Source organism: Mus musculus, chromosome 18 (genome assembly GCF_000001635.26).
Source record: "Mus musculus strain C57BL/6J chromosome 18, GRCm38.p6 C57BL/6J".
NCBI lineage: Eukaryota > Metazoa > Chordata > Mammalia > Rodentia > Muridae > Mus > Mus musculus.
Genome location: NC_000084.6, coordinates 14228426 through 14255800, shown reverse-complemented (window position 1 = coordinate 14255800; position 27375 = coordinate 14228426). Strand labels below are relative to the sequence as shown.

At 40.6% G+C, this 27375-nt stretch overlaps 1 long non-coding RNA gene across 1 annotated transcript in view; it reads right to left on the bottom strand.

The window, feature by feature from the left end:
- 8430422H06Rik (RIKEN cDNA 8430422H06 gene) overlaps positions 1 to 23495 on the bottom strand; it is a 46237-nt gene extending 22742 nt beyond the window's left edge. Inside the window, exons 1-2 of the long non-coding RNA NR_045373.1 lie at positions 23302 to 23495; positions 21714 to 21831 (exon numbers count right to left, since the gene is read on the bottom strand). This is a non-coding gene — a long non-coding RNA (RIKEN cDNA 8430422H06 gene). The remainder of the gene's footprint in view (positions 1 to 21713; positions 21832 to 23301) is intronic.
- Positions 23496 to 27375: the final 3880 nt, after the last annotated feature.

Genomic DNA, 27375 nt, shown 5'->3' with positions numbered 1-27375 from the left:
GTTTTGTTTTGGGTTTTTTTTTTTTTGTTTTTTTTTTTTTTTTTTTTTTTTGTTTCTCATTACAGGTGATTTACAAGCCACCATGTGGTTGCTGGGATTTGAACTCGAGACCTCCAGAAGAGCAGTCAGTGCTCTTAATCGCTGAGCTATTTCACCAGCCCTGTCCCTCTAATCTATATGATCCCTATGTAAATCATGTCTCTTTCGAGACTCAAGGCAAGCTCTGAGCCGTGAACCACTGTAATATGAAAAGCAACCAAACAAAACCAACAAATAAAGACCCACAGCCAATTTCACATTTCTGATATACAAAGCACAGAATAAACTTCTTCATTTCAGAAATGAAATGAAGAGTATCAAGGAAAGGCAAGAACAGAACAAGGTCCCAAAACAGTACAGCAAACACCAAACTATAACTCTCCATCTGATATCCAGGGCTCCTGGTAATACCACCTAGGCTCTAGGAAGCTTGGATGTCCTCATTCATACAGGCTCAATGCCTGAACTACCTATGCATGGCTTCTTTCTCTCCTCATGCCTACAGCTATCGTTTATGGATATCATATATTCCTGGGATTCCCCAGTGTGTATTATGCGTCTATACACAGATTCACACATTATTCCTCAGGTCTTCTCTTCAGGACCCTGTCTTCTAGAGATTGCCTGGCATCATGGGGTTATTTCTGGAAGCATGGTGCAAGGCTCTGTGATCCAGTACTCTTATATCTTGCACCTGTGTGTTTCAATGTAACCAGCATTGGTAATACTGAGTTCTGCTGCCAACTGGAGCTGAAAACTGACCCTCCTGAAGTACAATCTCAGGAGTATAGTGGCCTCAGAGTGTCTGTGTGGCTTAACTAGGTAAACCACTTCCTTAGGAGTTAGTTTCCAGCAAAGGCACCCTGAATCCTGTTAAATGACTATTTTCCAACTAGGGTTCAGTTTTGCACCCTAAAGACCTCGGTGGATGCAATATTGCCCTAAAGGAATCTTTGGTGTTGTACTATGGAGACATTTGGGATTTCTCTTTAGTGACAACAGTCTCTTTAACTGCTGTGGTAGTTTTGTCTTCACCAGTCTAGTTGTCATCTCATTCAAATCAGGCTAAAAGTAGTGAATACCCTTGCCACACTCTGAGGGATATATCATTTTGAAAATTCCTCTGTTAAATAAATTAGTTCATTACCTTTAAATTAAGGTTCACTCAAACAATCAGTCCTGGATCCGATACTTCCCCAGAATATCACAAGAATAGCCTCTAGCATAATTGCTGATAGCCTATATCCTTCTGAAACCTCATGAGCGAACAGGACACTCAGTAGCTTCATGTCTGCTGGCATTTCAGTCCTCTGCTCTCCCATTGCAGTAGCTCATTACTTGGCTCACAGAATTTCTGGGCTTCTCTAGCCTACAGCTCTGAACTCTTCCACTTTTTCCCAATGAACCAGGTCCAAAGGCCTAGGAACCACATGGCAGGCTTGTCAGAGCAATGGCCATACTTTATGGTACAATTTCCTGTCTCTGGGACAGAATACCGGGAGGAAATGACTTAAAAAAGAAAGATTGCTCTCAAGCCATGGTTTAAAGGCCTTTGGTCCATACCACAGAGAGGGTAGGGCAGCTAGAACGGTTTAGTCCATGGCACTGGAATGTATGGTTGCTATCATAGGTAGCTGCTGCTTGTTGACCTGGGATTGGGGAGCCCAGAAGCAGGGCTGGCCTATAACCCTTGAGGCCTGTCCTTTAGCAACCCACGTCTTCCTAGCCAGTCCCTATCTTCTAAAGTTTTGGTGACTTTCCAATGCTGTTCAGACACTTGAACTTGTAGGGACTATTTCATATTTACGTCATGCACAACACTATGTTATCTGCCAATTAAATAGAAGAAAGCAATGTCCATGCCATAAGAGGAAACAAAACCCAGGAAAAATTGAGTGGAAAATGCCATGGACTGCCATTTTGTATACAAGAATCAGGGGTGGCTTTGATCAAGTAGAGGAAGGGAATAAGTATATGAAAAATGACATCAAACTTTGCTCCTCTTTGGGTAGGACTTTCCAGGTAGAGAAGTCACTGCCTGGTGCTGAGGAAGGAGACTGTTTAGACAGTTTTGATGAGGTATGGCTGGATCTGTGTGCTGTGGAGAAGAGAATAGGATCAGAAGTATGAACAGAACAAGGCTTGGCAGACAGAATGCCTGCATTTAGTCCTGGTGAGAAGTTTGGTTTGTAATCAAGGCAGCCGAGGAGCCAATGGAAGTTCTTGAGTCGAGGGGATGACTTGAGCAGATTCAAGTATTTAAAGGAGCACATTGGCTGCTGTGTAGGAGCCAAGGGGGGAGTCAGCTGCACAACAGGAGGACTGGTGTGCTGGCAAATGTTTAACAACCAGCTCTGCAAAGACAAAAATAAGCAAACAAACAGAATTAGAATTTGCTAAAAGAGAAGGCAAAGAAAATAACAGGGGAGCGAGAGAAATGCAAAGAGGAGAATCTAATTAGCAGGGGTTGAAGGCAAGGTCCTCTCAGCAGAAGTGACATTTAAGGAGAGACCTGGGCAAGCCAGGTATACATCAAAGGTCACCAAGGCTGCTTTCCTGAATTCGAGTAGGACCATCTGTCAGCGAGTCCAGACACTGGGAAATGTACTTAAGAAAAATAAACGAGCATTCACTAGGGAAAACATATTCTTCTGCTTCCTTTGGTAACATATTCCTGTGTTTACTAACCCACGTACTCAGGGGATTCATCTTTGTTCTAACTTGTGTCCACCCTACCGCCCTGAAAACCATTTCTTTTCTGCAGAGAGAAGAATGGAGACTATTCCTATTTGGACTCATTACATTTGGACATGTCAGCATGTGGGGCTGAACCCCAGGGTTACAGACCTGCTTGCTTGCATACCCATCCTGATGGCTGACACATTATGCTGGCAGAGTTAAGGGAGACTATTGACAAATTTGAATGATGTTGTGAGTCACCTGAGCTGCCATGACACCAGCCTGTTCAGCATTACTTACAGCCTCTGGACACCAGCACTAAATAAGATGCAGAGCAAGCCACAAAGGGACTTGCCCTGAGGGTTTTTCAATTCCCACTGTCAAAGCCCAAGGATTCCTGAAGCAAGTGGAAGGAAATGAGAAGAAAAAGCCGCTGAACAGTTCATTGAATCTGTTCAGAGTTTACAGGTCATGTTGTTTTGACAGCTTTTATGAGTGTGTTGCATTGAGACAGTAATAGAGAAGCGAGGTGGGAACTGAACAGGCACACGGATGCAGAGAAATTACAAATGCAACATGTATGCAATTATATAATTATGTCAGGGCCATGCCACACTCAGCGACACCTCTGCTGTGTTTACTGTTTCTCAGGTCAAGAATTCAGTTTTGAAAGAAAGAGCCTTTGAAGGGATAATGGATAAATATGGGAGGAAAATGTAAATGTTGAGAGCCTGTGGTGGTAATGCCTAAGAGGAGAGAACAGGATTACTGATGGACCACTGATGGTGTAAGTGTGGCAGGATTCGGGGGAGGGGGATGCATGAGAGAGGATAGAGCAGAGAAACTTCTAAGAAAAACAGTAAGCCCAAGGGCGCTGGATGAATTTTCTGTGTGGGGATGTTTTGTAGACAGGGGTGGGGGTGGGGGGGGTAGGGTGGGGGTTGGCTCTGCACCCATTTCACAGCTCAGACTGAATAAAATGTTTATGAACGATCATATTGCTTTACATGTTGGTTCAGCATCATACATGCATAGGTAACTACATATATGCACATGTACATACAAACATATATAATGATAATTTCCTAACTACCATTGAAATAGAAGCAAGGCAAATTCTATGGAATAGCTTTATATATTCTTAAGAAACTATACAATGTCGTTTACAGGGAAGAGAGAGAGAATTGACTAAGAGTCTTCTAAATATTTCATAGTCTTTTGGCAAATATGTTCACAATGATGGCCATATTTTATTATACATTTGTATAATATATGTATAATATACATAAAAATATACATTTATATAATTTGTATAATTTATATAATATACATATATATATGTATGTATAATCACAAGCATATTCTCATTGAAGAGATACATAAGAAACAGTACAGTAATTATGTATTAAAATTAGTTCCTGACAATCTGACACAACCTAGTCACAACTGACTGGGAAGAGGACTTCTCAGTTAAAGAATGTATTGACCTATGGACATGTTTGTGGGGCGTTTTCTGGATGGCTGATTGATGTAGGGGCTCTTGTGGAAAGTACCAGCTGTAGGCAGGTCAACCTGGCCTATGTAAGTGAGGTAACCCAGGGAAGCAAACAATAACAGTGGTCCTCTGTGGCCTTTGCTTTGAGTTCCTGTCCTGACTTACCTTCATGATAGACTGTAACTCAGAAGTGAACTAACCTTTTTACCTCCCTATGATGCTTTTCGTTAGTTTTATTACAGTAACACAACCCAAACCATGACGGTGTACCTTGAAGACACAAGGTAGGCATGGGGAACAGTTCCATAGCACCAAAGATGGCTAAAAAAGGCCAGAGAGAGTCTCCATAGATTTGTAGGTAATTTTTAAAATTAAGCATGAAAATAAGACAAATACCCAAATGGATGGAAGGACCATGTCATTTAGATGAGTTATTTAACCTTGACAATAAACTGGACTCTTTGATTGCTGTCAGTTATTCCCACCTCTCCAGTGTGTATCTGGCTGAAATCAAGCGTTTCTTTTCCTTTTGTGTGCAAAAGTAGCATTTGGAAGTGGGAATGGCCACTTGCAAACACAGAACCCTCTCTCCATAGCCCAAGGTGTTCTGATGAGAGTACAGTTGGTCCCCTCCACGGACTCCTCATTTTTTGGTGTAACTTCCTCCAGGAAGTCTGCCTTTAGTTAGATGTTCCCAACTGTTGTCCGCATCATATTGTTTTGGAAAACCCAGGTTTTAATCACAATTATATGTATGTATGTACATGAGCATGTGTTTGTGCATGGGATATACTTCTCTGTAGGGCCTGAGCACCTTCAGTGAGGGGCTTGTCTTTTTGGCTCCTATATAGCAGGTGCCACTCCTCTGACTCCTCACCAGCACACAGTGAGTATTTCAATGCTTAGGAGATCATCGTTGCTTTAAATTGCCAGGGTTTGTTGATATAAAGGAATGTACTTAACAATATCTAAAAGGCCAAAAATTATAGTATTAACTCAAGTCCTAAGTTCTTCATCTGAGAGCAAGGATTCTCACCGTTTTCCAGAACTGGAGAACAGAAAACACAATGTGAAACTGTTACTGTGTCCTTCTTTATCTGAGTGAAGGTTGAAGAATGAAATCTGGCAGATGCAGGAATCTACAATATCATTCCTTATTCTATATTTTCTGTTCATCTTATTGTCCAGGATGAAAGGTCATTTGTTCCTTTATTTGGGGAGCTTTGGGTGGCCATTCTTACTAGGTGGCAAAGATTCCTCAGTGTATCCTATGTCATCTAATTTTCTTTCAGCACCTTTAGTTCACGTTTCATTCTTAAGGGTGAGTCAGTAGCACTTGAGCATGAAGTACCCATAACAAGCACCAGTGGTTTCTGCCTACTTGACTGGTTCAAATCTCTCTGTTCTCAGATGTGATTGTGCTCATCTGAGCATGTGTGTGAGGATAGCTGACTGTTCTCAGAGCTGGTGCTTCACAGTGAAATAAGTGCTAAGTGAAACAAGCCAGTCATGGAATGGCACTCACCTGTGGATTTGTACAGTTTCGAAGTCATCAAATGGTGGATCAGGGGCTAGAGGAAGTGGAAGGGAAAGGCTCAGAGCTCACATATGCAAGGTGAGTAGTGCTGGAAGTGTATGTGGTGACTGAACAGCAAGCATGAAACGTGCTAAGGGGGAACTAAGAACAGTGCGGGGAAGAGGGGGGCAACTGTGTGAATTGTTGGATATATTAATTAAAAGAATTGTAGTGTGATTATTTTATAAGTTTTATGGATATCAAAACAGTAATCATACATCTTTAATGGCTACCAGTTTTAATTTTCAATGATGTCATTAAATAGCCAACAAACATACAAAAACAGCAAACAAACAAACAAAAACCAGGAAGACTATGCCATGTAGCTTGTGCTTCAGTTATTCTTTGGCCTGACAAAACCTTATCAATCCCTTCATGTTTCTCTGTGATCTTGACTAAAACATACATCAAACAATAAAATATGGTTGTTTACAATTAGTGTATGTGTGTTGTCTCTTATGCATGTGTATGACATAAAGTTGGACATATGGAAGGATTTTGTCATGACCAACTATTAATGTCTTTAGACAACTCTGTGAATGAGCGTCTTGGTTATATGGCAGGTGCTGCTAAATAAATTATCATCCAAAGAATAGATGGCATTGAAACAGCTATGAATGTTGCCAGTCAAAAAGCAGCAGGATGTGGAAGGGTGTTGCCAACAGTCTCAACAATCTCCAGTCTCACTGAACATCAGGACGTTATTCCCAGAGATTGTCGAGGTTTGGCCTCAGTGAAAAGTAAGTGATGTGCAGAAGTGAGATTGAATAGTGGCATTGGAGGCTTTGCAGACTCTACAATAAATCATTCAGCAAACCTGACCAGCACAGGCCGGAGAATTCTGACCAAATGCGCTCTCCTTTCCCAGTGTCTCTATGCCTATACTTATCAGCTATTTGTTCTGAATTATTTAGAAATTGTCTCGACATCCATCTCCCATGTTGACAGAGATATATCCATAAAGAGTTATTATATAAGCAATATTATTATTGTAATTATTGTTATCATTAGCTGCTTCATTTCTTAGCATTTTCCTTGTGGTTCATCGAGGGTCTTCTGAGGGCTATTAAAGAGCTTGAAAGAATAAGAATCGTACTAGTAGATATTTATTTCCATTGTATTATTTACAAGTCTATCGTAGGGAATCCTGCTAACTCCCAGTTGTCAAATCCACAAAAACCTTAAATTCTCACCCCTCTCATCTGTAAGCTTTAACAGCAGCAAGATGGAGTGAAGGCTAGTATTACTCAAACTTCATTACTCATACAAAACATTCCTGAGCGCTCTCGTGCTGTGGGGTATGTACATAAATAATTAAAGCAGAGCTATGCTCGTCAGAAGAACAGAGGCAAATACATCCTCTTCTGTTTGCAGGCACTGTATCGGCAATGACTTCCTCATTAATGCAGCAATTCACTAAGGGCTGCCGTAGTTAATGGGAATTAGCAAAGCGCTAGTGTGCCCTTATTCATCTGTGGAGAGGCTGTACAATATTCGAAGTGAGAGGCCTGTTGAATGTCATTTACTGGAAGTGCCCTCTTCTTATGGTCCCTTTCGAGCAGCACCAGGGGACTTACGGTTTCGGAAGTGTCACTGAAGGGGCCGCACAGTCGCAGAGTTCATTAGAGTTTGAGTCCTGTTTCCCATGGATTCTCTGCTTTCCTTTCTTCCATCAAGAAAGAAGAACTTTGGAAAATGACTTCAAGTTTGTGCCCTATAGAGCAAGACTCTGTGTATCTCTTTGTATAATTGCTGTCAGCAAAAAGGCAAACTATAGCTAGCAAGTACTTAATCACACTAGGTAAAGTAGGCAAGCACTTTTATAACAGAAGAAAATATGTCAATGTTTATGAAAATGTTATTTTTAAATTAGGCCAATTTGAAATAATCGGTAGTAAAAAAATTAAATTTCAGGCTTATTCTGTCAGTAAATGTTAATTAAATATTTCTTGTGTAAATCAGTGTAAAAGATAGATCAAAGTTCCTTCCATGAGGAAATTCATGTCTAAAAGGTCAAGCATTGGCTTGACCGGTATGAATTTTCTTTTATTTGACTTCTCTTAACCCCTTAAAACAAGCAAATTTCATGTGCTTCAACTTAATACAAAGACAGTGTTTATAGGGACAAATAGTTGTGGGAGGAATGACATGTTAGCCAATAGGTAGAGGAGAGGAAAGCAGGAATCTAGCATCAGTCCCAGCCTGTGGTCCAGCTCAGAGGCCAGTAAGATCTCGTTATACCAGCAATCTCCAAGGTAGCTGCTATACTTGTTTCTTTTCTCATTGCTATGACAAAATGCCTGACAAGAACAACTTAAATCACAGAAGGGTTTGTTTGGGCTCATAGTTTGAGAGAATGTTCCATTATAGCAGGCAGGAATGGGAACATGAACATGGGGTAGCTAGTCACATTGCAGCTATGATCAAGAAGGGAGAAAGATAAATGGTTACCACCCAACTCTCTTCCTAGTTTTATGAAGTCCTGGACCCCAGATTATGAGATGACACCACTCACATTCAGGGTAAGTCTTTTCTACTCCGTTAACCATTCTGGAAACTCACTCATAGATAAACCCAGAGGGTTGTTTCCATGGTGATTTGAAATCCTATCAAATGGATGATCAAGATTAACCATCAAAGGTACAAGAGGAGGAGACCACACCTGGGAAAAGCCTTTGGAGGAAGGCAGAGTTCAGATGGTGGAGGAATAATGACAAGCTACATCTAAAAACCAGGAAACAGTTTTAAATAGAAACCAACATAGCTTTCTTGGTAGAAATTCACTCTGCCTACGAGACAGCAGAAAGGTGGTCTCAGATTTGCCTTGTTCTATGACAGTGGAGATGGAGAGAAAAGGGTGTTTGCAAGATAGAGTTAGCAGAGCATGGTGACCCAATATCTGTGAGGAGGAGAAGGAATACAGAGTCAGGGAAAGTAATAGCTTAGATTTCATGGTGATGTCTCTTATTTTGCTAGAAACACTGAGAGAGATTAGATTGGACCATTATTGAGGGCAAATATAGATTTGAACATATTGATCTTTGGTGTTTTCCATATTTTAGGAGGAAAGTCCAATAGCCATCAAGTAAACAGCTTGGGAAAGAAGAGGTGCTCATAGGGAAGAAAGGATAGGAAGCAGCTGTAGGTAGACAGCAGTGCAGCTGGAGAGCTGGGAGAGGACTTCCCAAGGTGCAAAGTACGAGAAGAAAGAAACAGATGGAGAAAGAATGAGAAACTGGGATGGGCGGGGACAGGAATTTGGTACTGAAAACCAATAGAGATGCCATGATTTGAAAGGTGTGTCTTTGTTCATTTCTAATGCTGGGGAGGCCAGGAAAAGAAAGATGGATGAGTAATTATAGAAATTCAGCAAACATCTCTGATGACAAAGTGGGGGCAATTGGCTTAGAGAAGAAATTGGTGAGAACTTGTCTGGTTAAATATTAATGAAGCATTATGGTGACTTCAGGCATTTATTCAAATTTAAATCTTTATTTCCCAATTGATGTTGACCAACCATTCTGCATTTATCATTGGCTAGGTGACAATGAGTCATATGACCAGGTTTAAACCAACCACTGTTGCACAGTTCATCTAGGATGACCACACTATGTCTGTTTTTCCCCAGGATGATCACATCATATTTGTTACCCCATTGTATCTACTGTTACTAGATCCATTTACTCTCAGATGTGTTTCTATTAGACAGAAGAATAAAAGAGTTTTCTATGCCGTGGATACACTGCCTCTACTTTCTTCCAGAATTCATCTCTTGCTGCTCAGGTGGTAACGTGATCCATTCCAGACTCTGATATTGCTCTGTGCTCCAGGCCTAATTATAAGAAAATCATGGGAGACATATTTATGGATTTTTTTAAAAAATGAAAACACAGTCAGAGGCAGAGTATGAAGGCAAAGATTATTTTCCAGCTTTGAATGAATAATGTTCAATCATAAATAATCAATCTTATTGACCACCTATTATGGTAAGGGACTGTGTTCCGACTCCCGTGTTCTGCTTATGCTAGCATTTAGCTGTTTTGCTTTGATTTAGTTCGCAAAACTTGGTGCTGGCTCTTATCGGTCATTACATCCTTTAGTTTTTCTACCTGTTCTCTCCTTTCAAGTATTGGAATGTTTCTGTAATTATAATGAATAGGGTATTACAGAAGTAAGTGAGTGTCTCTTCTTCTATTAGGTTTGTGCTACTTTGGAAATGAGATGCTTGTAACTGACCTACGATGCCTTTTAGTGAGGCTGCACAAACACAGATAGTCTGGAAAGGAAAGATCCTCTGGAATAATATATGGCACATTTCCATACAGAGGAAGTAGCTACAGGATTTTTCCTTTTAGCAGTTTTGGAACCAATAAATGAAGAGAGAAAAAGCTATACAGGCACAAGAAAATTAGGGAGAGCTCCCCTGGTCTGTATTTCCCCACCAACCCAGCCATAGATTGGAGGCCAAGCCCCAAAAGAGGAAGGAAAAGTGCATGTAGTCTCAGAAGGAATAGTGAGAATGGAAAGCCTTGCAGTCAGAGTAAGAAACTGGAGCTTTAATAGTGGAGGCACATGATAAGGCATCAGAAACAGCGTGCTGGTTAGTTAGTCAACTTGACACAGAGTCACCTGGGAAGACAGAGCCTTAGCTGAGGAATTTTCTCCACCAAATTGGCCAGTGGAGATATCTGTGCGGACATTTTCTTAATTGCTGATTGGTGCAGGAAGGCTCAGCCCACTGTGGGTGGTGCCATTCGTAGGCAGGTAGGTCTGGGTTGTAGAAGAAAAGTAAATGAGCAAACCTAATTGGGCAAGCCAGTAAGCAGTGGACTTCCATGGGTTCTGCTTTAGCTCTTGCTCCAACAGCCTGCCTTCAGAGTCCTGCCTTGACTTTCCTTGAGGATGGACTACAACATGTGAGAAGAAATTAATGATTTCCTCCCAGCTGAATTTGGCCAGTGTTTTATCACAGCATCAGAGAAAGGAAACTAGGGCACACCAGAACTCTAAAGAATACAGAATCAAGGCAAAGGGAAACAATAAGAAGCTATAGAAATGAAGATGTCAGGAGCACGTCAGAAGGGCTCGGGGTACCTGCAATGGGGAATGGGGGAGGCAGAACTTATTTGTGAATGTTGTGCTTATATGCATTATTATGAATGTATTATAAGTATGTGCTAAAAAGTTATGCATCCTTAGCACAGTAGTAGTGCTTTTATATACATATATATAACAGTGTAAATATAAGACATATACAAATAAAGAGCTTTTTCTTTTGTAAAGAGGCTCAAACTAAATGTAAAAGGACTTTCTATTTTCTTCTATACTGTGGGTTACCTTGGAGACCTTTAACATGGAAGAGGCAAGTGAACAGATCAGAAGAGGAGCAGAGAAATGACTCAGGAGCCCTTGAGAACTGTTAGGGAAATCACCATAGGTGGGCCTGTAAAAGGTAGGGGTAGGCAGTAATTTCTGTCTTCATTGCCTACTGGTTTGAGGTTCTAAGGCCTTATTTAGATCTGGTTGCTATTACTAGGATCCATCAAGGATGGATTACTGATTGAAGAGCTTTAATACTTGTCATTGGTTCCCCCCCCCACCATAGGTGGGAGATAAGTCTCTATAAATGAAGATACCATGCACTTTAGACATAGGGCCCAGAGACCCATGAGCTGAAACTGACCTGAAATCTTCCTTCTTTAAGACTAGCTTTCATGGTTCTAGAATGAACCTGCAAGCTTCCAAAAGAAGCAAGCAACCATCAGTTCTACCCTGCTCTGCCATCTATAAACCATAGCATGGGACTATAACCCCAAGGGTGCAGTAAAGGCATGCATGCCTTGTCAATAACCAAATCTTTAATTTGACTTAGGACCCACCCAAATGAGGGAAATCATGCCTGGTACTGGAAACCTATCCAACTACCCAGGGCTAGTCAAGTCATGGGGCTTGGAGGGGAACCTATAACCACTGCTTTACTAAACCAGCACAACCCCTAACTACACTCTAAATGTTGTCCTCATGACCACAGGTAAGTCACCCTTACCCCCACCCTTCATTAAGAAAACTTCTCTTTGCAACAGAAAGAGGCCATTATAGAAAACCCCAACTGATTATCTCCCAGTTGTGGAGCCCAGTCTCAATGGTTCTATCTAGAAAGTACTCCCACACCTAAATCTCAGAACATCAAGTAATAAGGGGAAGAAAGAGTCTAAGATCTGAGAGGTTTCAGTGAGGCTGTGTTTCCTACTAATGCCAGAAGCTGCACTAAAACAGTCTTATCAACATGCCTACTTAAACACAAGCTGAGTAAGGATGACGATAGTCATGCCAAAGTGGACAGGGAAAAGCCCACGAGGCCTTAACCCTACACGGAGTCTGTATGATGTTATACAGGCTGAACAGGTTACATTTAGGAATATATATGGATATACATATATATGTGCAAGCTATCACAATTAGTAGAAAAAGACACCATGAATTTTAAAGAGAGGAAGGAAGGGAGAGGGGAACATAAGTAATTTTAATCCCAAAATAATAGAAATTTTAAAATGTAAATGTGTTATTTAGCAAAAGATCCTTCTCTTCTTGGTTGGGTATGGAGGAAACGGGTGCTAAAATTCCTTTTTTTCGTCTATGAAATAATTAGAGATAAGAATCTCTTAGAGTCTACAGAAGAGGCAAATGCACACTTTTTATAGCTGATTTTTTTTTAATCTCAGATAAAATGAAGACAAGTGTGGAAAACGCTCTGGAATTTTCTCTTTAAATCCCTCACTCATGCTTTTTCCTTAAAGAAAACCCTTATTTTTAGACCCTACTTATGAGTTCTTCGGTGTGGTTTAAGTGTGGCCCTTTGCTTACACCCCCTTCCTCATTCTCTCGTGTGTCCCATGAAGGCTTATTGACTGCATGCCCTCATTCAGAGAGTTACTCACCTGGAACATTCACTCAGCATTGGTAGAACATCCACCATATTGCAGGGAGAGAGACCCCAGTGTCTAGAGACGAGGAAATCATCGTGGAAAGTGTAGGCATTGTGGGCAACTCTCTGAGTAGAGATATTTTCTTCTCCTGGGAACAGGCTGTTCAGTGGCTTGGTTATCTACCTTTTAGACTTATAATTTCTAAATTAGGTAAAAGCAAATCTGACCCAACTTCAAATGGTCATACTAAAGTTCTCACTTGGATCTTATGTGTAAAGGTTGAGCTGGTTCGTGCAAGATACCTCTTGGATTAATTATATTTTTATCTTTATTTTTCTTTATTTCTTCTATACTTCACTCACTCCAATAACACACACACACACATACATGCATGCACACATACACATATATGTTTACATGTACACACATAAAATATGTGAAGTGTGAGTGTGGGATGTGTGCTATTAAATATGCTAAGTGGGTTGTGTTTTACTTACTGAATGATGGTCATACTATAGGTCTTGATCTTAAACATATTTTCATGGAATTCTTTTTCCTATCTTTTCCTGCTTCTGTGCATATATCCAGCCTGGGGCTCCTCAAGGCTTTATAGAATTCTGCAGTTGCAACTGCTCTCTTTTGCTCACGTATTTCTCAAAAGATATATACCTATGTATTCCTTTGCCACAACCAAAAGTCTTGAGAATTCTTATTCATGCATGGGAAGTTTTGTAGAACTGTTGAATTTTGTTTTACATTTTACTTAATTTTCTTAATGTATTTCCAGATACTTTCTAGAACACCTTTACCTGTTTATATGTTTTATCCATAATGCATGGGAATTCCTGCTTTTCTACATCTCTCTAATACATGGCTGTAAGAGAGAGGTAATGGTTTAAATTTGTATTTTTCTAATTGTTGATGGATCTGTATGCTTTTTCTACTTCATAGCAGATACTACAGATCTTTCTTTAGGAATGAACTTGTTCCTCTGGGAGCTGTGGATACTTCTGGCTGACCATTTTCTAAGAATCCTCTCTAAGAATAACAGGAGAAAGAACTCCTTTGCCAGGCTTATGCATCTTTACAGAAATCTCACCCACTCCAGCTCTGTCACCTAACTCATGCCAAGTCAGGACTGTCAGCCCTAGAGTCTTCTCTTGTGGTCATTCAATACCTTGCTGAGACCGAATTACCACTCACCTCCTCTGTCCAATCCAGAGATATCCTTCCCTTCACATGTACTGATCTTGGGAATAGTGTTTAAAACATTTTCTTCATATTAATCTTTATCGTAGAATTTGCCCTTTGGAGAATATAATCTGTGAACATTGGTGTCAAGATTTGGAATAATTTGAGACAATGCATGTTAAGGGAGGAGCCTTGAGTTCAAGAACCCTCTGGCCACCTGGCTGGTAGAGAATTCAGACCAGAAGTGAGGAAAACATAGTAAACACCAATGAAAGGTGTCAATGATGTTGGAAGTTCCACTAGTCCTGCACTAAAATGCCGAAAGAATGAAAGAAGAATGTTAGTGACTGCCATATGCCACTGCTTAAGAAATACTAGAAAACAGTTAGCTTGTAGGAATTAGATAGTAGCTTCTAAGAGAAATGTCTGCTATAGGAAAAGATAGTAGATAGTAACTAGGGATTGATAAACAGCTATAGCTAAATTTGAAATCAAGAAAACCCATTTGGCTACTTGGGAGTAGAAAAAGACTAAACTCTAAGACTGGGACTCAAGTATAAAAATACCTTTGGAGAATTTTCATTGTCAACCTAAGAAGGTCTCCCATTTCAAGACCAGACAAACAACTTGGGAAAGAGTAGGACCTTGAACTGTCCAAATAGATGCATTTGAAGATCTTGACATGATCACTCCATCGTGCTAGATGCTGGAATTCCCTGTTACTGGAGATTACTCAAAGCCTACAACTAAAACCTCCCCTCATTAGGAGTCTCTCTACCCCCTTTCTGCCTATAAGAGGTAGCCTAGCTGGAGAAATGCTGGAATAGTGCTATCAAGGAGAGATGGCTTGAATCAACACACGCGAGTAGGACATGAGAAAGGTCAAGCAGGATTGCTCATGAGATGGTCAGACTGGAACGACAGAACTTAGACTGGATAAGGGAGAGTCACCAGCATGAAGTGGTCTCCTGAGGAAAGACCTGTAATACTTGCTCAAGAATGGGAGATGGCTCTAATGCAGTACTAATTCTCCCATTCTTGATAGCCCAGAGTAGAGTTTAAACATTGGAATTACAGTGGGGATTTAAAAGAAGACTTTAAAAAGTAGAGAGTACATAGATTCTGAAAGATCTGACAGGCCTGCAGGCCAAGAGAATATCTAACTATGCAGCAAGAAATGTGCTGTGCAGAGAAATGCTAGTACTTTGGAGCAGTTCAGTAGTGGTTTCAGGAAGCTTAAGGGACTTGAAATTTTATGCTATTCATCAGCTAACAAGTTAGCTATCATAGTGTCAGGGATTCTGCCGAAGATGTGTGATGCTTAGGTCAGAGAGGGAAGATTTCATCATTCATGGATTCATGGCAACAGTGGTGGTGAGTGTATTAACGCTCATTCCTATTGGCTCCTCTAGCTTCAATTGTGTCAGAGCAAAGAGGTCCACGTGATACCTGTGCCTATAGTAAGCTGCATTGCCAGAGACAAAGTTTTCCCTAAAGCTTTTCTTTCCAATGTGCAATAAACTTGTCTGACTTTTACTTTAAAGAAAGAGACACTATATTTAGCAAGGCTGTTAGTACACACATAACTGTCCTCCCCCGCCCCCCACCTTCCATAAAGTGTCAGGAACAAAGTCACTCAGCACTTCAGAAATTCAAGAGACCAAAAGATAACGTAACACTCCCAAACAGCATTCTTTGCTAATCTAGGACTGATAGTGAGATTCCATTGTAACAGGTTAAGGTTGGACTCAAGTACTCTATCTACTAACTATGAGATGGTGGCTGATTTTCTTTCTGCATTTGGACAGGACTTGGCAAGCTTCTTGACATTTCATACAAAGGCCAAAGGAAGTTCTGAGATGTCAACAATCTGGATCACAGGAGACCTTGCACAGTTGTTTGAGGCCTAGTAGAACCTTGAGCAATCATGCAAGAAGTTCAGCTCTTACTGGTGAGATAGCACAGTACAGCAAGAGAGAGAAGAGGGAGAGAGGACAGGAGGGAGGGAGTAGAGGGAAAGGAGAGAGAGAGAGAGAGAGAGAGAGAGAGAGAGAGAGAGAGAGAGAGAGACAGACAGAGAGCTAGTTATTCAAATAGTATGACACTGTATTCTGTTGTGTTCAGCAGCCAGCTAAATGACTTTGAGTGACGCCAATTGATACCACGTAGATAGAATGGCCTAGCCGAGCCCTGCCTGAGTTGCTAACCTACAGTATCTTTAGACGGAATGAGTATTGATTTATGCCAATATGAACATATTGATATGTAATACATTATAGAACTAGGCTCAAGGTGCCTAGACTAGACACTGAGATGTCTGCATTGAACAATCAGAAGCAAGGCAGGCACGATCTGGGTGGCAGCCACAGTATCCTCACTGAATTCCAATCACCTCCCAAGGTACCACATCAAACACTATAAATACATGAATTTGGGGGTTAGAATTTCAACACATGAACTTTGGGGGAGATACCAACCCTTATAGTCACATAGATCAGAAGAGGTCCTGGGGTGATAGGAATCTAGAAATGATGGCAGAGGGACAGAGCTGACCTAGTCCTACCTGCCTGGGGTGGGTGCCTGAAACCCCTTGCAGTAAGGACCAGACCTAAATGCTGCAGCTGCAGGTAGAAACTAAAGGATGCTGTGCTCTGCCAAAAGGTCCTGCAAGGCTGGGGATTATTTATTTCTTGAATTTCTGTAAGTCTAGAAACTGCCCTTGTATGAAGATATCCATTTTGCTTAAAGTCACTCTTGCCTTTGGATCAGCTATTACTCAATGACTGGTAGAAGTAAGCATCTAACCTTTGGTATTGGGCCCTAATACAGATGCAAGGCCATTGTTCACCTCATCCATCCCAATTTATCAAGTCACCCCAAAATTCCATTATTTAAAGAAGAATGGCTTGACTGTTTTGCACTGCTTATGTAGGTCAGGAATTTGGGGAGGGTCAGGAAGAAAGTTGGGACTTGGAGAGTTTTGCGTGGTTTCCACCAGAATAACCTAAATCCAAAACAACAGAGAATCAAGCTGACTATCTCTCCCCATTCCATGTAACCTCAGGGCCTCTGTGTCATTTTTCTCCATTAGCCTGGGCTTCCTCAGAGCAGGGTGATCTCAGGGCAAGTCTGAATCTTTCTATAGCAACTGAACATCCTAAGAATAAGTGTTCAAGTGAACAACATCGAAGTGTGTCAGCCTTTATTACTTAACCTTGAAATGCACATACCACTTTTTATCATCTGCTGCTGATTGAAACAGCGAAAAAAGATTGTGAAACTCTAAGGAAAGAAGACACTGTCTGTGTTCCTCTGGAATAATGACACACTCCCATCGTAACACTAACATGTGGTATCAGGTGAGTTGTGGAAAATAGAGCTATATAGTCTCCTGGCTTCTGAACTCTCTGAAAGTAGATGAGTCCTTTGTTGGGAGTACACCAGGGTGAGTCCCTCCTTTGAGTTCCTTCTTTCCCTTTCTCATCATTGTCTTCTCTGCCTGGTTTGTCTTCCAGGAAACCTGGCCTTCAACAACCATGGAGCCTTCTAGTCCTCCCTTGCTGTAGGCTTCAGGACCACACCCTTCACTCATTTTTTTTCCTGTGTTTCTGATCCTTGTCTTATTCATCAGCAGGAATTGTAGATGGTCTCTAAATACTTGACTTAGTTTCAGACATTTTAAGTGTCTTGTCTGGAGCCATCATCTTTTTGCAGGATTTGTTAACAGTGTTCCACATTTTATAGACATCTAGACATTGTGTGCTTTGGGAATCTATTTCAGAAAGTGTCTTCTTACCCTAAAGTTTTAAGTAAGCTTTAAAAATTTTGATCTACTAGCTTTATAATTTTATCTTGTTTACATGTTCATTTCATCCAGTATTCATTTTTAAATTTTATTTATTTATTTATTTATTTATTTATGTTATTTGAGAGAAAGTCTTGCTATTTGTCTTAGGATAATATGAAACTTACTATGTAGTCCAGGGTGGTCTCAAGTGTATGATCCTCCTGTTCCCACCTCTAGTGTGCACCACCATATCTAACTCTGGATCTACTTTTAATATAGAAATTCAAGATTATTTTTGTAAACAGAGTGAATCAGTTTTCCCTCTATTTTTTAAATCTTTTATGTTATTTTAATTAAGTTTCTGTTACTGTCATGTTTTAATTACTAAAATATCAGATATTTTTTCTCCTTTATCTTTGTTCTTCTTTTTAAAAATCAGTTTGGTTCTTTGTAATTTTTATCCTTCTTTGACCATTACACAATAAATTTTCAGAGTTTGTAAAGCCCTCCTAATCCCACTGGGGATTTTTTATTGGAATATATGTACACATGTAGATTTGTTGGAGAGGATTTGTTGTCAATAGTGGAAACACATAAACCATTTACCTAGAGATGCAGCCACCGTGCCTCACTTGCTGTTCATGACCCAAATAGACTGAGTAATCTATACTGTTCATTTGATACTCGTTTGAGAACAAAAAAACAAACAAACAAATAAATAAACACAGAAATACTCCCCTGGAATTATTTAAAACTTACTTTATAACTAAAAAACTAACACAATATATGGACAAAGACTGTGAGCACTGAAGTTTTCAAAAGAGAAAAAATAATAACGTTATGAAGTATAGGAAAATGTCAAATTTCTCCTCAAAGTAGAAAAAAATTGAGTTTTAAAAATAACCATAGATTGTAGTTGATCATGACAGTTTGAAAAGATTCATGTTATTCTGTCAAGATGTGGGAAAGCTGCTACCACCTCCACTGCTGGTAGATTGTGAATGGTGAAATCTTTGGAGTGAAATTTTTCCATGTGCCCCACAAGTTGAAAATGTGAAGAGCCTCAAACTTGCCATTTTGCCAATACAACATTATCCTTAGGAATACTTATGTGTCATTGCAAAGCTGTGGAGTGTGGGCTTCCATCATCTCATTATGGATGGAAACAAGGGGCTAGGACTTGAGAGCTCACTGGTTGCAGTCAGTGACTGGGGCATCGTTTATGTGTCCATACAGCAGAAAACCTGGCAGTCTTTGAAAATAATTAGATGCTTCTTTCCATGATATAGAGTAATCTCAAAGACTTTTAAGTGAAAAAAGCACAATACAAAGTATGTGGAAAGTGAAGCTCAGCTTAATAAAGAAAGAAAAGAAAGAAAAGATGCATTAATATACATGTTTGCATTCCCATAGAATATCTCTGGAGTGATAATTAAGAATCAGATAATAGTGGTTGCCTCTGGGAAGGACAGCTGGGAACTGAGCATTGAGGTGGGAAGACATTCTTTATACTCATATCCCTTTGAACTCTTTGATTAATTTTTAACAATATGTATGTATTATTTTTAAAAATAAATTAAAAACTATTTTAGAACAGTTTCCTCCTCTCACTTAAGCTGTAAAGTGTCACGTATTCAGAAGGTTTTCCTGTGTTTCTGTTTGACCTAGAGGTGTGTCCCACCACTTCATTGTATGTTCTTGTGTTCCTTTCTGCACACTCAAAGGAATCACTAAAAGAAGTATTTTTTACTAAAAGTCAAAGAAAAAAAAAGTCATGGTTTAAAGTCCATGACAAGGTAACTGCTTTTATTTAAAATGAAGTGGAAATTACAATGGTGTTTCATTGTCTTTAAACAATGTTGAAATAAAATCTGAAGAGTTCTTTTATTTTTTCAAGATTGACCATCAAATCCAGGGTCTTTCCTTTGCTAGGCAAGTTTTCTACCATTCCATTAGAGCCCAGATTCTATCTGCAGAAATCTCCCTCTGCGTGTGTATCCCTCACCTAAGCTGAATGGTATCTCTCACCTAATCCCCACACTTAACTACAAACCACTCAAATCTTTCAAGGTAAGCAAACTGGGAAATAAAGTCTTTAAAGAAGACATTAAGTCAAAATGAGGTCACAAGAGTGGGTCCTAATTCAACATGCCTGATCTGTATGTAAGAAGAGACTTGGGCAGAGACGTACCCAGAAAGGAAGCTGTTGTGAAGGTGTAAGAAGGTAGACATAGATAAGCCACGGAAGAAGGAAACCTGTCTGCCCATAACTGGGTTTTAAATGTATGCCTTCCACAGCTATGTGTGCATGCATGTGCATGCACGTGTGCGTGTGTGTGTGTGTGTGTGTGTGTGTGTGTGTGTGTGTGATATGTTCCTGTTGCATACACCAGTTTTCTTCACCCTTTTAAATGATTACACAGAGTAACCTCATGCCTTAGACAAAAGCAGACATCTAATAAATGATTTTTGCTAGAGTTGCTAGTTGTTCTTCCTGCTACCACTGCAGGTAGAACAGCCTCTGCAGTTTTTGTGAACTTTCTGGAACCTGACAGAGTCGTTTCTACTAGTTAACACTTTGGCCTCTGTTGAGATGAGAGAGGAGAGAGACAGGGGTTTTCAATACTTTTGTAACAGGTGGGTTGGTGTGATATTTTAAATATAGGAGTGGCTTCAAATTCAGAGTATGCTGGAAAAGGGGAGAATTTCTGGATTCTTAGGAATGAGGTTTTAAGACAGATTGTAAGAAACTGATGAATATATTAGGCAGACTATTGAGCATAGGTGGAAATCTTTTTTATAAACTATTACAGAAAGTATATTTAAAAATAAGATATTCATACTCCTTGCTAAAAGTAAGGATGTACATTCTAGAAGGACAGCGGCAACATGAAGCTTTCACTGCCGAGACAGACTGGATGCCTCTGCTGGCAGATGGCGTTTGAAGTAGCTGGCCAAAGGCTCCCTTGTGGAAAGGCCATTCCATCAGGCAACATCTTAACCCAGGACACCTGCTCAATAGCCTCTCACAGTGAGTGCCACAGACAATCCTACTGTTAAACTTCAATCTCAATTGCGACAACCTGGGAGAGCTTCATGCGTGACAGGACTCACCCTGACCATGTTCTTCCTGAAGTTCATTGCTTCTCTCCATCACAGTCTTTTCCAAAACTGATAGAACCTTATTGGCTCCTGAGAAAACACCACCAAAAGTATAGACCACATCCAAGTACTCCAGAGTGACACTCAATTCTATCAGAAAGATGTCCTGTCTCAATCTGGGAAGCATCTGGTATGCTTCTTCAAGGTAATTAGGTCGCCTCTAAATGTTCCTGTTCACGTCCCTAAGCCACATCCTGTTCTTCTGTCTGATTTCTAAGGATTCCTTTCAAATAAACCACTTGCAATCCTTCTACAGGCTATGTTTCTAGGGAGATGGAACTATGATGATATATGACAGACATTATCCTATATCTCAATATGGTCAATGAGATAGAGATAGATAGATAGATAGATAGATAGATAGATAGATAGATAGATAGATAGATGATAGATTTCACTGACACTAGTAAAAATTTTGATATACCATAAATGAAAAATAATAAAAACAATAACAATAAATTTAAGAATATTATAGAAGTTGTTGTTTTGTTTTGTTTTTTAATGCAGATGATATTCCAAGAAGGCAAGTGGCAAGAGGCTCAGGGGAAGGAAGATCTCTCAGTTTATAACTTCCTAGAAATGAAAAACATCATTGCTGAAATTAAAATCCAATCATGAAATGTGTTGAGTAGCATCCTGAATATAGGTGATGATCAGGCCACGAGGAAGGACATGGGGTCTCACCTTTCATTGTGTAAAACTGTTAGGGGACAGCATTGGGAAGGTGACAACCAGGCCACACAGACAGACACAATCTGCAACTACAGAACTTATTCTGACCATTTCCAGAAGTGATGGAAGATTTGAATCAAGTGTTCTGGGAGCCGTGCAGAATGGAAAATAAGGAACAAAACTTACTCATTGATGAGCATGCATTTCAGGTACCGTGTTGGACAGCCTGGCATTTGTCACGTTTATGTGGGTAGGTGGTTTTCAAAGATTCTTGAGGAAAGCTGACAGTAGAAACAGAAGTGATCTGAAATGAATTTCAAAGTAATGAGTGGGTAAATCAAGGCTTTCAGGGAAGTCTGTTTAACTCTGCCTAAGAAAGTCCTATAGCTTTTTTCTACAAAAGAATTGGATGGTAAAAAAATATATATATATGTAGACTACAGGATCTGATCCTCTGTGTGTTGAAAACCAGCTTTTAAAAGAAACAGCACTGTTCATCTTACTGATTAATTGGACCAGGCCAAGATTAAGGAAGCCAGCTCAGGGCAGCAAATGGGCTGTTGCAATGCACACTACTGGCTTTGGTCTCTGGTTCCCACACCAGGCCCACTCCCCTCCTTCGTCTCTGTAATGGAGAGCAGAGGTCTAAACCAAGAGCATTGAAAGGTTTCCTTTCAGATGACTGATTTTGCCTGATGGCAGCGCCTACATGGTACCCTAAACAATTACTCACCCTAGTCACAGAGAGAGCGCAAACATAGGAGCTGGGTTACACATACAAACCATTTGTTTCTGTTGAAGCTTTCCCCCTTTGGTTGGTGGATTCGAGAGTGTGCAGACAAAGCCAGTGCTTGCACTGTGCCTGCCTCTGCCTGCCCTCCTCTTACACAGGGTTTATTTGTTTTGACACATTGGTGGCAGCATCTCTTTCTCATAACTTCCTGCTGAAGACGGATACATCCACATATTACCCGTGGTCTAAACTTCCTCTGCCACATTAAGCGGCTCCTGCCTGAACCTGGAAGACTACTAAGGAGCCAAGCTTTGAGAAGTAACACATGAGCTACCTTGTCTTAAGAGGAACAGCAGTTTGTCGGGGATGTTTGATGGCTTTCTTTATCTCAGCACAACCATCTCTGGGGTGCACTATGGTCTCTCAACATGCCTCTATTAAGTGACTTCTTACTTCTAGCTGCCTAGGCTCAGCTAACCAAGTGATGGTGGAGATGTGGATAGGCGATCTTAAATCATTCTCATTTCCCCAAGTTCCTCTGCAGTTCTGGGAGGGAGCATATGGCAATGTTATGTCTATTTGAAAAAGCTTTTGCATCATATGTTTATACAACTGCTCATTATCCCAAGACAAAAATTCTTTTCCTGTTATTGCCCATTTGCTGACTAAAGAAATTATCCTCTTTATGTATTCTGGAACTTCACCTTGATATTTTACATTTAATTATGTAGCCCTCAGTCCATAATCTACATCTTCATCAACTCAGGCCATTTTGTTTCTGTGATTCCAAAGCTTAATGGTGTGTTAGTAGATAAAAGAGACACATATTTTCTCAAAAAAAAATTTCCTCTACTCTTTCAACCATTTTTTAAATCAGAATAATAAAAACCGAGTTAATAGGGAAAGACCAATAAATTCTTAGGTGTTTCTTATCTATTACCTAATTATGGTGTTCTAATAACAATAAGAAGTCACCTTAAAACTTTATACCAAGCACATGTCACACATCGTATAAGGGACAATGACAACAGTTCTACTTACCCAACAGAGGTCGTCACTGCCAAGACTGCAGGGCACAAGGAGGTCGCCACTTGACCCATGCTAGCTAGCACTGAGATCCATGGAGAAAGCAAGAACTTTAGCAAGTCTAGCTGAAGAGAGTTTTTAAACAGTGAATTTCATCTCAGGGAGCAATGGGGGAGAACCTCCATTCGTCTAAGCTTCAGAATCTAATACTGGAGGCCTGTTTCAGGCTTTCTATTGTAAGATGTGCAACCTGACACCTTCGTGCAACATAAATCCTTCAACCATGGTAGCATATGTGGACCATCCTTGTTTTGTCCCCGTGTTATGCTATCTGCCCTTTACCCAGGTCACCCCTGAGTGAATGGTTCTGACTTGTGTTTTCGTCTTCTTCCTCTTCTTCTTATGATATAAACCTGAGTCTTTTATATTAATGGAGCCAAATGTCAACTCTGGCTTATGATTTTCACGAGAGCCCATCAGGAAGATACAGTTGTGGCAAAGGACCACTTAAATCTTTTAAGGTTGAAATTCTACAATTATGCTGCCATTCAGCACTCTGGATGTTTTGCTGAGGTCTCACATCAATTTGTATTTGAAATGTGGAGGCTAAGCTGGTCGACCTGCAACTTCTTGGAGAAGTTTTAGTACATTAGCTAATGCAGTGCAAAACCCAATCAGAATAGGGCATCACGTTTTGCCTATCAACGAAAGCTATCGAATTTGTGGCTTTTGCTAGCTTTGCAGAAAGGGACTTTTAAAAATACTTCTCTTGATAGTGTAAAACTAGCGAAAGCCACAAATGGAATGGGTTTTTGCCTCGTGGAAAGCCTTTCGCATCGTGGTGCTCTGGCCAGCCTCTGCACTACTCTGCGGTTTACAACTCCAATCTTCGAAGCTTCTTAGCTCTTGGAGAAGCTGAGCAAGTTCCACCCAGACCACCAGAGTGGTCCGCAGGATATTGTCCATTGCGTCAGTGGCTAATGTTTCTCCATCTGTTTTCAGCTTCATAACAGTAGGACCAAAAAGTCCTACGTGGGAAAGCGATTTGATGACTCCAGGTGAGTTGGTGGTGGGAATGCCAGGCATTGGTATGTCTAAAAATGGATGTGGGGTGGGATGAAGTGGAGAGGTCCAGCTGGGAGAAACATGAGAGCTTCAAACGATCGTGAAGGCATTTGAGAATATGTCAGTACTTTGAACATCAAGTTATTCTGGTGAACAAATTTGCATAAAATATACTATGTAGGACACTTGGCTTTGGGCCTATCTATCATCTGATTGCTTGTCCCTCTATCTATTTATCTACAAGGAAGATTAACAAAAGGACCCTAGGCTACTCACAAACTTATCTGAAGAGTAGAGCTAGAGATATGAAATAAAACTACAAAACTTCTTTTTACTGCAAGTTATGAAGAGCCAAGGTTTAAATCTTAGATTACGACCTTTGTTGTTGATTCACTTGCTCAGCTGTTGGTTCAATTGCTACCTCACCATTGGAGCATAGTAACTTTGTACTTGATGTTGTTGGTGATGACAGTTTTAATATTCATTGAGAGAACTGGCACAGTAAATTGGAAGGGGACAGGTGAGTTATTTGGTTCCTCTTAGAAATGTACAGTGTAGGAGAACATGCGAAGAGATGGTGCTTAGTGAGGAGGTGAACTTTACACTGGCCACAGGTTGAGTTTCATACCGCTAAATGACTGACTAAATGAATTATGACCCTTGATGATCGGAAAGTAGCCACGTGCAAACTGCATTCATTATACTGTAATCTTGGTGTGTTTATGCTAGTGGACAAAGGATGAATGACTCACACACAGTGCAATAATACATGTGACCAGTGATAACAAGGGTGGGGCGTTGCTACTATGGCATCCAGTCAAGTGCAGCCAGGGAAGTGCTGCTGGAAGCCTAATTCCCATGCTGGAATCTGCCGGAAGAGCAAGCGCCCACTGGACTGTCAAGAAAGAAGCCTGCCCTGAGCAGCAGGAGTAACATATGCAGTGGCCCCGTGGTGTGCAGAGGTCAGTGTCCTTGACAACTGTGAAGGCACCCATATGCACTTCAGAAGGGTCTGTTCAGGAAAAGCCACTATATGTATGCAGGGGGCACAAGGCCTTTCCAGGGGGCTTAGCAATGGACTATCATAGTTTTTAAAATAGACTTTCAAAAAGTCTGCTTGGATCAGAACCATAGTGTCACAGAACCTGAGAAATTCACTATGCCATTTTCCACTTCCCACCTCTAGGGATGATGTCATAAAAATGAAGATGACGGGCTCAGACCTCAGGGTTTCAGCATGTTCCGATCGAGTTCAGTACAGCCTTGTGTATCTTATCTAAAACCAGACATGATGTCTTACTTCTCAGAAAAGAATTTCCTTAGGATTAGTTTTGAACCTCTATCACTTTGACAGTGGGAAGCATGGTATCAGCTGCAGGACTCCAGGAAGAAATCTGCAGCAATTTCCCTGGCGGTCAGAGCTGCATTCACCAGTCACGTGGGACCCAGCATACAAACATCTCCACAAGGCTGGGATGGAAGTGTGGTACCTGCATCAAAGCTGTGCTCGAGCCACAGAAGTGGCGTCGTTTTAATCTGGGGACTGACTGTACAATGTTGTAGAGTGAGCGAGAGGACCGGATGACATGGAGACTGCGGCTCAGGTGGTGACCTCCCGAAGCTTCTGTATGGAAGCTTGTATATCAGTGGTCTTCCCTCCAGGATAAGTTTCTGAGTAAGAGATTCATTTTAATAGCAGTTTTGCTTATTAAACAAGCCAAACAGTTTTTGTTTTCTTGTTTACTTGTTACAACCATCATAAAAGAGCAAAACAAATCGGGCTAATTCTCTGTGAACTTTGCTTTCGACATCTTTCTATTTTATACCAGAGAATAAATGCCGCTTGACTGCTCTCTCTCAGACGGAAGAAACAGAGAGCTATTTTTGAAGCTCCTTAAATCAGAAGCTATGGCTTTTTACAAAAACAGCCCCGCAGGATATCGAGACTGTGTTGCAAAACATGTGATATAAAAAAAAAAGTAAGAAAGAAACAAACCGTAAAAATGAACTGGGATCACCCTGTAATTGGGCAGAGAGGGCTTCCCGCAGTCCTCCTTGTTTTTTTAAAAGCCATTGCTTCTGTAGTCCTCACCTTTTGCTGTAAGACACAGTGTACAAAAATCTCCAATTGCCAAGCAAATCACAGCCAAGAGTCAGACCCCCTGGTTAGAAAAGACCTTTCTCCCCTCAATATTCTTTTTTATTGGTGTTATGAAAAGAAATTAGAGATACACAAAGGATCAACAGTGGCTCTGGTGGAAACGCAAGTCCTGTACAAAAGACTCCTTCTCCTACAAGCCAGCAGCTACACCTGGGTAGGATCAGACAAAGCTGTGAAGTTAATTGTTTTACAGCTGTGCTTCAAGGCAGACACCTTGGTGGGAGTGACAGATAAGTGCTTTGTAAATAGAACGAGTTATCATTCTTATTATTTGCTTAGTTTTGCTAAATAGTTCTCTCTCCAGCCAGAATGGGGACAGGAAAAGCTGGAGTTTGGTATGGCTTCAAAATGATGGCTATCATACATTTATGCATCTCATTCCATCATCCTCGTGGGGTCCTGAGGATGGTTACTTCAGTAAGCTTGTCTGTCTCCTCTTCCATCGCTTCTCTGAAGCAAGTCCCCGAATAATTGCAACATTTTCCTTGCAGAGGGAGGGCAGAGCAGCAGGAAGTGTTGAATATGCATGTAGTTATTAACTACAGGTAATATTTAGTGGCTGCTTGCCCTTTTGTGGTTCGGAATTAGAATATATTGAGAAATGTGCGCGTTCACGCGTGCGCAACACACATACACACACACACAAACAAATGTGCTAAACAATTAAGGTTTTTTTTTCCCCACCTTCTGGTTATGGTAACAATTTTTAAATCCCATTTTGTGGTTTTTGTATAGGCGTGGAAAATGATTGTCCTGGAAAATCTGAGAGACATGTATATCCACGATTTTTAGGACTGAGTGTTACTCAAGAAGGTTCAGGTAGAAGACACTTTGGGACTACTTCTCTAGTTATAGCTTCTTGT